Raw genomic sequence first — 12,905 nt, forward strand, 5'->3', positions numbered from 1 at the left:
TTGCCAGGCCTGATGCACAACCTTCAATGAAGGTACACCCATTCACGCATGTCTCCACACAGAAGATGCTTTAGCTGAGAATTGAACAGGACAACGTCTTACTGTGAGGCGACAATGCTACCGCAGCACCACCACCGCAGTTACTATCCATTAATTTATCCTTCTTTAAAGATACTTAGTTTACAGCCTTAAAAGCCTACCTTACCATATAACTTACATTGTAAAAATCTCTTCAACTTGTCTACTTTCCCATTCCATTTATTTCTATATACCCTTTCTTTCAACCTTCCTCCCAATTTATTTCTCAGGAGGTTTGCATCTCCTTTATCATCCAGCCATATACTTTTCTCTTCTAAAACACTAGAATATTCTTTCTTCTTGGCCCATCATGCAATAAACTGCACTGCTACACATTCCACTTTGTCCCATTAACCCAGTGCTTTCTCTAGTCCAAAGTCATTTTTCATTGGAACTTTACCTTAAGTTCCCTCTCAGAATTTCCTCATCTTTATTCAAAACATTTTTGCTTCTGCTAAGCTTGCCACATATACACATAATCTGCTTCCACATATCCAGATCTTCAGCACTTCACCTTCTCCCAGCATCCTTCATCTTTAATCGACCTAGACATTCTGTGCCACCTATGAAATATACTCAGCTATGTATCCTAGATCAAATATTACCTTCAAGCACTGCATTATTTGCTGTACCCACATTCAGACTGCATAATCCTGCCATACCATATCATCTCCTCCATTACCCAGCTCTTTCTGTCTTTTCTGTTCCTCTATTGCTTTTCTCCAGGCAACATTTAGCCGCAAACCACTTTTCATTCCAACTTGTCTTTCTCTGCCTTACCAGATTTCTATTTTCTGCCCTTTCTCCCTTAATAATGTCACTCTTCTCCTAAATGCCCTGTTATTTACAATCCCTTTTTTCCCTAACTAATTTTCTCTCTAAGCTCCTGAAGCTCCATCGGTCTTAGCTGGCCCACCATTACTACCATATCCTTCCAAACCATCTACATATTGAATCACTTTTAGTCGCCACTCATCAATCATTACACCTATTGATTCTGACAACATACTAACCCATATATTTTCTATCATCCATTTTTGCCATTTCTGTAATATCACATGCCCCAATAATGCTTAAATAACTTCATGTTTGTTCTTTATTTCTATTTCTTATAAAATGTATCTCTTCCTCTCATTCTCCCTACCTCCTAAGCAGCCCACAGTAGTGTATTATCCTACATTCCCCTTAACTGCTAACATCCAATTTATAGCCATTTCACAGCACCTAAAATCTCTAGTATTCTCCATCCCTCTACCCCTTTCAATACCCAAAGACTTCCACTCCACATTCTACTTTTTATTCTTTGCCAAGCAAATCTGTCAAGTTTTTGTATTTTAATTAAACATTTGCCTTGTGGCCACCATTGAATATGCCTAAATAAATACATTATCACTGATAAGACCAATATTTTAATGCCTTTATTCTAATGACCTCTTTCCTACCTCCTAAGGAATTTATCCTGCCAAACCATTTATCCAGAATACCTTTCACTCTTTCTTCTGTTTCCTACCTGCTCTGCTCCGTGGTCTGTTGCACAGTTGAGAATACTCTTAATGCCAAATATCTCCAGTATCTCTTCCCTCCTCATGAACTGGACAGCCCATACCCTACTTTCTTTATGTCTTATGTCTCAGGTCTAATCAGCACAGACTTTTTAGGATGATACTTCAATCCAAAATCATTTATTTCCAAACACATGAAATAAACCTAAAATTTCAGGCAGTAACCCTTCAGCACCTTCTACCTGGGGTTCCTATTAGAATGCCGAAAACCATTTTGTCAAATGCGTTTTCATCGACAAATAAAGAGCAAACAGGCAAAACAGCGAAGGGGCTGTTCAGCGAATTCTTTCCTTGGGAAAGAAGTTGCTTGACTGCTTCATTGCTTTGCCGTGTTATGCACTGTAGTGTGGTCCCTTGTCCGATATAGCTCCCAAGCGTGAATGTGCAACAGTTACTGACCTTAGGGTTCAGGTGCGGGTCAAGGTAAGTGCATATGTATGAAAGAGTTTACTGTTTTTTTTTTTGCATTAGATGTATGGTTGAGTTACGTGTGTATGTGTTTTTAGCTGTTTACTTTAGTTTTGGGGGGTAGAATTTGGGTTAAGGTAAGTGTGTAAGTGTTTGGAACTGTTTACATAAATGTGCAAGAGTTACTGACCTTAGGATTAGGGTGCGGGTTAAGGTAAGTGCATATGTTTTGAAATGTATACTTTTTTCCCTTGTTAGATGTATGGTTGGGTTACATGCATATGTGTATTCAGTTGTTTACTGTTTTTTTTGGGGGGGTACAATTAGGGTTAGGGTACTTGTGTATGGGTTTGGAAGTGTTTAATGTTTTTCTTTCTTTTTTTTTTTTTTTTTTTTTGGTTGGAACAGCGATTTCTTTCCCTAGGAAAGAAATCACTGTTCTGTGGTTTTCGACATTTTCAGCTTTCACTGAAAATGTGCCGATAAAACATCATTTGCTGTTTCCAGTGTTCAATATTTCAATATAGACCCCTGTCTGGTGCATACAGTCATCAGCAAATACATTTATACTGCTCCCCTTCATCCACCCAAACAAAATTGCACATTTTTTGAGTTAATTTCTCAGTCTAGGGCACTCTGGCCTAGTTCCTCTTCCTAAATTCACTTCATCTGATAATTTGCTATTTGTTACAGATCTTGCTATTAGCGTGAAGTACAAAATATGCAGTTATCATTTCCCCTAATGTCAACTGTATTAATAAGACTGGCCTACATTGGTTGACTCCTTCAAGTTGTTTAGTTAATGCAGTAACAGTATCTCCTGACACACAAACCAGCTTTTTTGGGAGTTGCAGCAGACAACACTAAGCAGACTATGCTACCCCAATGAAAGCTCATTTGAAACATGAGACCTGGCCAAATTGTTTTACTTACCACAATCCCATCTCTCATTTCCCATGCCCAATGTACTGATATGCAAAGAAATGTGAGAAAACTGAGTCAATGGGGATGGGTTTGCTTGTTGTGGGGAGACTGGAATGGGGCCCAAAAAGAGCTGGGTTGTGTTGAGTACTTAACTTACCAAAATAGTTTACTTCTGTTTTAACATATTTTCTCACCAAATATATGTTAATAAAGATATTGTTTTCTTTTAAAACATAGTGAGGGCATATATTCCTGATAATTAATTTGAAATAATCTTTAGCACCTAAGGTAAGTGGAGGAGGGGTAGATGGTGTGAGTTTGGGTGGTAGGTAATAGGGTCAGCTGTGGTATCTCATCAAGATGGTCAAAACTGGGACTCACGGATGTTAAGGCCAGCCCTGATTATGTGTTACTCCTTCCCTCCCTCTGAAGTAGAAGGATGCAAACTAAAGAGAGGGAGAGAGAACAAGAAAATCCTTGCTGCAGTGGGCATATAAGCCATTTGTGTGATCTTGAAATGCCTGTCTGTTTTCTGAAAGGTCACTTATGTAAGTAACAGAAGGATGAATTCTAATAGTAGAGTGATTATGTATATAATCATTTTAACATGTAGAATACCATCAATCCAAATAGCAGAGGAGTTGCTGATGGGAGTTTTCAGTCTCTTAGGAGCTACATTTATAGATTGTAACCCCTTTGAGCACTAATAAAATTTGATAGGACGTTGATGAGAGAGGATTCAGAATTTTTCCAGAACATCCTGAGATCTTGACTAAGTATTTTCATCAACCTTAACAGCAGTCGGGATACAGAAGAAAGTGTTATATGTTTGTGACTTAGTTTTCCTGTGAAATAAGCCTCATGTTTTACAGCACCTAGTTCTACCTATATCCTAGACACCACTTGACTAGAGATCCTAAGTTGCATGCACTTTAATACCATGTATTCAACTTGTGATACTCATTTTTATTAAAACTGAAGTTATGGAAGGTAGGAGTAAGCCTGGAGAAACCAAGGCATATGTAATCTAATATCATATCCTGCCACTGATACTAACATTCTTAAAACAATGAGGTTATAGATTGTCGAAATACTCAGTCCCCAACAATGGGATCACTACAGAATCCTGAAAGCCCCAAATCCTGAAGACTAAAATCCTGAAAGTTCAACATCCTGAAAACTCAAAATACTCAAAACTCAAAATCATGAAAACACACAGGATGCCAACACTTACTATATTCCAGTACTAGTACATACAGAAACATATTACCCTTCAACTATATGCAGGGGGGGGCAAGCCCCCCTGCACCCCCCACACCCCCTGCTACTTAAATATATCAACTCTGATATTGCACTTCACTACACTAAGTGCAATCTTGGAGTTGATATATTTAAGTAGCAGGGGGTGTGGGGGGTGGGGGCTTGCCCCCCTGCTTGTACTTGTAAAACAGTAATATAGTGAGTGCTTTATTTCTTTCTGTATGTACTTGTGCTGGAATATAGTAAGTGTTGGTATCCTGTGTGTTTTCAATATTTTGAGTTTTCAGGATTTTGAACTTAGAGGATTTTGGTCTCAGGATTTTGGTCTTCAGGATTTTGGGCTTTCAGGATTCTGTAGTGCTCCCCCCAACAATACACAGTCCTCAGCCTTGCTTCATGGGGTGGTTGTACTTTGAAGAGGAAAAGAAACAATAAATGAAACTGAGATGTTTTCCTGGTCATGTGATGTCAAATGCTCCTAATATCCCTTTTGACTTTAATGATAATGAAAGGCATTAATGGCATCAAGTGCTTGTCAAGGATAAATATTTTTGAGGTTGTATCCCAAATAAGTCCCTATGTGTTACTGAACAGCATTGTTTAAGGAGCTAAGAAGTACTGTCTTTTAAACACCTTTATAGAATTATCACTTGTAACATAAGCAAAGTGTTTATATATATATATATATATATTATATTTTATATATATATATATATATATATATATTATATATATATATATATATATATATATATATATATATATAAAACACACAATTGGCTTGGGTGTTGTGGTGTTCTGATGAAGTTCCTTGGATAGGAACAAAAGTGCTTAACTTGTTTTCATTAAAGTTTTTAATTTTCACTTGCAATTGCACTGTGGAAATTATTGGTCTCTGTAATCTGGTGCATGCATTGAGCATTTTGTTCGTAGTTTTTCAGTTTTATTTTGAAGGTGATTTGCCATTTTTTCATTGTTTATAAGTTCACATTTACAAACATTATTCTTCACATATGCTGTTATATATTGTGTAGTCTAAGCAACATTGCATAAATTATTCATTTCATGCCATCTCTCAAACCTCATTCTTCCTATAAAACAATTTTCTGCATATATTTTTCCCACAATTTCATTTTTTACTAATAATTTACTCCTACCATTTTCTAAATATCCCACTTCCTGTTCTTTTATCTCTGTTGCATTATTCACTACTTAAGTATAACTGGTTTAGATTTTGATTTCCATTTTCTCAAACCAAGTAAAACAGCCCAATCAGCAAAAAATGACAATTAAAAATAGAAACATTGCTCCAAAGCCACAAACGGAGATTTTTATAAAACAAAGTAAGCACTTTTATTCCACTAAAGACAATGAACATCATCAGACAAAAACATTGCACTACATCACTTCCTTTAAACTCAAAACCATGCCAAAAAAGGCTAGATCCATTTAAAGAGTATAGTCAATTTAAAGAAACATACATTCAGTTAAAACTCTGTTTCAAGACACTTAAGGACATTTGATTTTTGAAAAAATGCTTTTAAAAACACTGTTATAAAAAGCTTTTATAAGATACTTTTTTAAAAAAAGACACTTCTTTAAAAAAACGTATTAACTTACTTGAATTATAATTACTCATAATAACTCAGTCTTAAACTTAAGAACAGGTTTGATAGATATATGATCATTAATGCCAGGTGGAACAGTAGTATTTAAAAGTACCTGCCAAACGTATTGTCTCCTTTCTACCATTGTCTCCCAGTCACCCTCTCTATCCAGAGTATTCACTTTTTCCACAATAATGAATTCAAATTTCCTAAAATTGGAACAACAGGTTGAATGTTTGTAAAGAACATTGTTCATATTCCTACTCTTAATCGCATAGATGTGCTGGTAAGTTCATGTCGTTAAGGGACCTTTAGTTTCCCAATGTAGTAAGCATTACAAGAGGCACAAAAGCATATGTAAACAACACCCTTGGTACCACAATCAAATTTACCCCTGACATTAAATACATTAGGGCAACCTGACATTAAAAAACTACTAACTTATAAAATGTACCTGCATTGTCTGCAGGCACCACCTTTTCTCATACCACAGCTATTAATGTGTGCTCCCGTGGCCAGTGTGTTACTTTCCAGCAAACCTTTAAAAATGTTTATGTTCTTAAAAGCAAATTTTGGTTCCAACCCTATCCTATTTGTGAGCCCAAGGGTCCCAAAAACAGTAACCCAGTGCTTTTAATCATTTCCTGTAGGGAAAAGATACCTGGTGATATTGTAAGACAAATATTTGTGAAGGGTCATTAACTCCCAACCACGAGTGTTGTCCCTAGAATTTGGAAAACTAAATGTCACACCAGTCGAATTCAACAGGGGACCATATCTTAGTACCCTGTTTTCAATGACATATCTGGTGGTATTATCCAATAAGGTGGAAAGGTAACCCCTTTCCAGAAACATATCAAGCATCTTCTTGACGTCTAATTCAAACACTGTTTTATCAGAAACCATCCTACTCAACCTAATCAGCTGATCTTTAACTAGTTTTTTTTTTTTTGCCATACTAGATGCTGGCTAGTATAATGCAAATGTGCATTTGAAACTGTTGGTTTCCTGTATATATTGGATTCATATCTGGAATCCTGTAGATTTTGTAAAGAGTGATATCAAGAAAATCAGTAGAGGTATCATGAAAATGATATGTGAACTCAAGAAATTAAGTTATCCTGAAAAGTTTGCCATTTACAGTTTTCTAGTAAAAAAGGTGATGACTTCATTTTTTTAAAGGCTCAAGCCACACCCACTGGGAGTTAAAAGTACACATTCAAAAGAGCTGTATTGGAGGGAATGAGTTAAGGAGCTATGAAGTACCTTCTTTTAAACACCTTTATAGAATTATCACTTGTGACATAAGCAAAGTTATTTATATATATATATATATATATATATATATATATATATATAAAATCTTAAAAGTAATCAAACTATATTAACAAGTTCTCAATTGGCTTGGGTGTTGTGGTGTTCTGATGAAGTCCCTTGGATAGGAACAAAAGTGCTTAACTTGTTCTCATTAAAGTTTTTCATTTTCACTTGCAATTGCACTGTGGAAATTATTTGGTCTCTTTAATCTGGTGCACGCATTGAACATTCTTTTCTTAGTTTTTCATTTTTCTTTTGAAGGTGATTTGCCATTTTTTCATTGTTTATAAGTTCACATTTACAAACATTTTGTTGTTGTTGTTGTGTCTTTTGGCTTTTCCCGGTTAGGGGTTGCCACAGCGGAACTCCGGTCCGCTAATGATTGGCAGTAGATTTTTACATGCCGAGTTGCTGGCCCTGACGCACAACCTTCAATGAAGGTACGCCCATTCATGCATGTCTCCACACAGAAGACGCTCTAACTGAGAATTGAACCGGACAACATCTTACTGTGAGGTGACAACGCTACCACAGCACCACCACCGCAGTTTTATACTTCACATATGCTGTTATATATTGTGTAGTCTAAGCAACATTGCATAAATTATTCAGTTCATGCCATCTCTTAAACCTCATTCTTCCTCTAAAACATTTTTCTACATATATTTCTCCCACAATTTAATTTTTTCCTGTATAATTTACTCATACCCTTTTCTAAATATCCCACTGTTCTTTTATCTCTGTTACAGTATTCCCTACTTTAAGTATAACTGTTTTAGATTTTGATTTCCATTTTTTAGTATTTTTTTTTTTTGGAAGCCAACAAATTTAACTATAACAAGGCCTTACTATGTCTAGGCAATTCAGATCCTGTATCCCAGCTCAAAAAAAAATCGTTAGCTACGCTCATGTGCTCTCCCTGTTTTCCTGACAGAGTACTCTGTAGGGAATTTTTAAAGTCTGCCAACTCATTACACAACCAAAACATATGTTCCTGGTTACCTCTTTCTTCCCCATCACACTTCCAACATTTCCCATCTACCTGAGGAAAATTTCTTTGGAGTCTGTTTGGGGTATAAATGTACCTATGCAAATACTTTGATGCAAAAATCCTAAATCTTCTAGATTTTGTTGCATATTAGGGAGTCATACATATGCCTTCCCATTATTTATTGTATGTTGGGTATCTAATCTCTCTTCCTAATCTTTACTGAACTCTTCTGATTGATTTCTATAGTTACTGTGCAATATTGTATATGCCCTACTAATTATACCTTTTCTAACAGCAGCTTTTGTTCTAGATTCAGTTAAAAACTTATTCAGTGCAAGTCTTCAGTTTAGGATTCTCCTATTCCTTTCTCATTGTCCATACTCTGCAATCAAATTCTGATAGGGAAATCAATCACTAGCCTGGAACCCAAATGTCTTCTTGGTCTCATTCCCTTCTGTTACCTTTCCTTCTCTAATTATTTGTTCCCAGTACCTTGGTACCTTTGTAATCTTCCTGCAGTAAATTTCAGCTCACTTTTGTCTATTCTCTGTACCTTTAATTGACGTTATCCCTATTGGCAGAAGCTCCTTTCTCCATTCCATTGCTGGCTTAGTTATTAGTATACTTTCTGCTACTTTGTGAATATAATATTCTGCAAGACCGCTGTTATTCTTCTTAAGGATCTGCATCCAAAATCCCATTCTTTCCTTATTTCTTGAATAACCCCCCTCCCCGGCTTCATCATCATCATCCCTTTCCACTTTGAATGTAGCTTTCTGCTTCTGTTATGTATAAGAGCTTTAACTATGTAACTCAAAAATATCCCTTCAAATAAATTAAGTCTCCTTGTTCTCTTGGGAGGATCAGCTTATCCCAATTGACTCTTGCCAACTTCCCCTCCCAAATAAAATCCTTCATCTCTTTATTAATTACTATCTACAACTTATGCTCTGGTTGATAAAAAAATGGATGACATATGTAAAACTAAAGGGACTAAAACATTTTTACTGTTTGTATCTTGCTATCCATATCTATAGTGAAGAGCTTCCAGTTTTACAGTTTTTGTATTATCTTTTGTTTAGTCTCTTCTCACATATCCTTAGTGGCCATAACCAAATCCTTTTTAATCTATACTCCTACATAATTAATTCATTTTATCATATCCCCTTAAATATGGGTATTGCTGGACCAATTCCATACCATTCAAATACTTTATTGCTATAACCGTTTTTATCTTCATTAATTTTATATCCAAAAAAAAAAAAAAAACAGAACTGTTGTAGAATAGTCCACAACATTCATATGTCTTTTTCTGGAATCATCAGGTACAATATAATATAGCCTGGAAATAAAGCCATCTTTCCTTGAACACCATGCCAATTATATCCTTGAATTTATAAGTCCCTTATTTTCTTTGCTAATGGTTCTAAATATAACACAGATAACAAAGGGGAAAAAGGACACACCTGACTGGTTCCTCTCTTCAGATACAACTTATCAGAGAGGAACCCTCCCACTTTGATTTTTGCCTCTGCTCCCTCATATATCTTTCTAATTAACCTTATTAGTGTATCAGAAAATGAAAATATCTCCATTGTCCTACTCATAAAATGTCAGCTTACTCTCTCAAGTGCTTTCCTGCATCAAGAGCCACCAATAATAGTTGCATTTTCTTATATTCTGCTTCCTTCTGAATCATCGTTGTTCTATTAATGTTGTCAAATGTTTGCCTCCTCCCTACAAAATCACATTGGTCCATATCTATCAAAGCTGGCATCACATTTGTCAATCTTTTAGCCATTATTAGACATAAACTCTTTATAATCATGTTTTAAAACAGAAATAGGCAAAATGATGCTGAATCAGCTGGGTCTGTACCATCTTTAGGTATTACAGCCACTACAGCTATTTTCCAGGATGTTGGTGCCTCCGTTCCTTTTAAAATACTGTTAAACAAAACCTTCCCAATCTTTATCGCTTTCTTCCCTCCTTGTTTCCAAACTTATACCAGAATACCACCTTGGAGACTTACCTGCAGATTGGGTATACATCATCATTTTTATATCATCTCCCCCTATCTTAGCTGTTAGTTGTTGAGCCCCATCTCTCTCTATCCTTGGCATCTTCCATAAATATTTCCTTTGTGATTTTTCATCATTTCCCTACTTCTCTGCTTTAAATGATTTTTTTATAAAATTTCTGAAATATCTCACATACCTGTAGAGGATTTCTGCTTATTTTTCTTGTTATAGGCTCCCTAAGTTTGGCAGCAGCCCTTTCTGCTTTCTGTTGCCTAAGTCTTTGTGCCAAAAGGTTTTGTGTTCTGGAGTTATAAAAAAATGGTTGCTTAACAGCAGTCTTTCTAAACTCATGCATATTATGCAGGAACACACTTATTTTCTGTTTAGCACTTTGCAATTTCTTGTTCTGTGAGGTTCCTCTGATTTTGTTAATACTTTAACCTTTGTCAGCCCTTTTAAATAATTCTTATTTCTTAATCATATCTCTTTTTTCTTTTATTTCTAACTTACTTTTTAAACTCCATTTTCATTTTATCTCACTCAGTAGCTATAACGTTTGGAGTACTTTCAAACTTCCCTAATAACTCTCAGATGATTTTTCAGTACCCATTCCTTAAATTCCTCTCTTTTTAATAGGTAGGTGTGGAAGTGCCAGTTTCTCATCCTTACTTCATTACCCTGCATTTTTATCTTAGTAATTATTGGTGCATGATTTGAAATAGTTATTGGATGTGTATCAAAGTTCTCAATTAAATGGACATGTTTCTGTGAAATATAATTTCTGTCAAGTCTAGCCCACATATTGTATCTTGGAGAATAATATATAAATTCTCACCAAGTCTTTACTACTGAATTTGTGTCTTTTATATAAAATATTTTCATAAATTTCTTCAGAAATCTATCCTGTTTTACTATATTTTGCCTTCTAGGCCCCCAAATACATCCTCATTGTTGCAAATCAGATTCTATTCCCCAACTATAAGTAATATTTCCTGTGGAAAGTTGATTATTTCTCCAATTGTAATCTCCAAAATGGCAGTTTTAAGTGGAATATGTGATGATCCACCACTACCAACCAATATGTGATAGGGATATCCCACCTCTGGACCAGTAATCAAGGAGCCTCAATCCTCACTACTGGCAGCTGTCAGCGGATGTTCACTGGGAGGATAACAGGTACACATGCACAGTCAGTCTGGGACTGGTATCTCCCTCTTCCTCCAGATCCTCAATAAGACTCCCCACTGGTACAGTTATAGAATTGAAATCTTAGCTGAGTGACCAAGCCAAGACGTCCAGCACCCGCTCTATCTAACCAGTGCTTCGTGTCTCTGCCAGAGTAGCTGACACATACACTCCTTGAAATTTGATTTGCACACACACTCACACACACACGCAGACACACACACACACACACACACACACACACACACACACACACACACACACACACACACACACACACACACACACACACACACAATCTGGGAAAGGCTGGCACAGGTTTACTAGTTATGCCCCCTTTTGCTCAGACTATAAAGTAATTTCCACTGTTGTGAGTCACTCCTCAACAGCTACTTTAAGGCCCTTAAGAAAGGGTGTCCATTCTTACTGTGTAATATTAATATTAATACAAATGGTAGTTTGACAAAGAGCAAGGCTGTTAGGAGTGGCCCTCACAGTGTCACCAAATAAATATGCAAGTACTCTCAAAACTTAAATCTCTCTACAAAGATCAGCCACAATGAATGATTTAAATATATTTTATAATAAATAATAAAAGAACAAGAAAATACTAACTATATACTCACAGTGACATCAGAGTTCAGAATCACAGGAAATATTTAAAACAACATTGCAGGACAGGTTTAGACAAATAAAGAAAAATATCTAAACTAAGCTTCACTATATTCCTAACTGTATCTAAGAGAATTACTATACCCTAAAAACTTACTAATAGAGCAAGGCAAATGATGTGGTAAATGGTTATTCTGTTGTTGTCAGGTGCAAGACAGAATACAGAATGCTCAGTATCACTAAGAGACTTCTCAAAATAATATCTGAAATATTACTGCTGGGATAACTTGCAGAATGACATAATTTCTGGTCATCTGACTTCTAGCTCCTAGGCAAAACACCCATTGTTGAAGCTGGTAGGACTTGGTACCTACCTGTAAAATACATACACAAAGGATTTTGCTCAGATCTTTGGGCAGGTGCTGGAAGTCATAAAACAATTGCATTTTCCATACTTTCAGAGTAGTGATTAGTTTACCACAAAAACAATACAGAAAGCTTCCTAGTACAGACTTTGTGTCTCTGGCTGCCTTTGAAATAGCATCCTTATGGCCTAGCCTATAAAGTAATTTAATTTCAGATATTTTTCTAAAGTTTTCTGGACTGAAGTTAACCCTCCAGTTTCCTCTGATAAACCAGATACATTTAAACAGTTACAATAGTGCATGCACCTTTCTAGTCTCTGCAGTAGGCACACTGTGTTTGCATTTCAAACAGCACTTTACAAATACCTTTTCAACAAACATGTCTGTACAAAGCAGTTTGATATACACATGACATACAGTTCTAATACATTTGTAACACAAGCGTCTTGTATAACATGTAGTTCTAATATATTTGTAACACCAGCATCTTGTATAAATTAGTTTGATATTCATAAATGTTGTATAATTATTTACAAAATTCCAGCTAGCTGTGCTGGCAGTGCCTCTTTTTGTCA

The 12,905-nt window shown here is 35.9% G+C and overlaps 1 protein-coding gene across 1 annotated transcript in view; it reads left to right on the forward strand.

Annotated features, from left to right (window-relative positions):
* UNC13D (unc-13 homolog D) overlaps positions 1–12,905 on the forward strand; it is a 1,205,501-nt gene that overhangs the window by 566,543 nt on the left and 626,053 nt on the right. The gene's annotated exons all lie outside the window — the stretch shown is intronic.

The sequence above is a fragment of the Protopterus annectens genome, chromosome 7.part0 (assembly GCF_019279795.1).
Source record: "Protopterus annectens isolate FY-2018-M chromosome 7.part0, PAN1.0, whole genome shotgun sequence".
Lineage (NCBI taxonomy): Eukaryota > Metazoa > Chordata > Ceratodontiformes > Protopteridae > Protopterus > Protopterus annectens.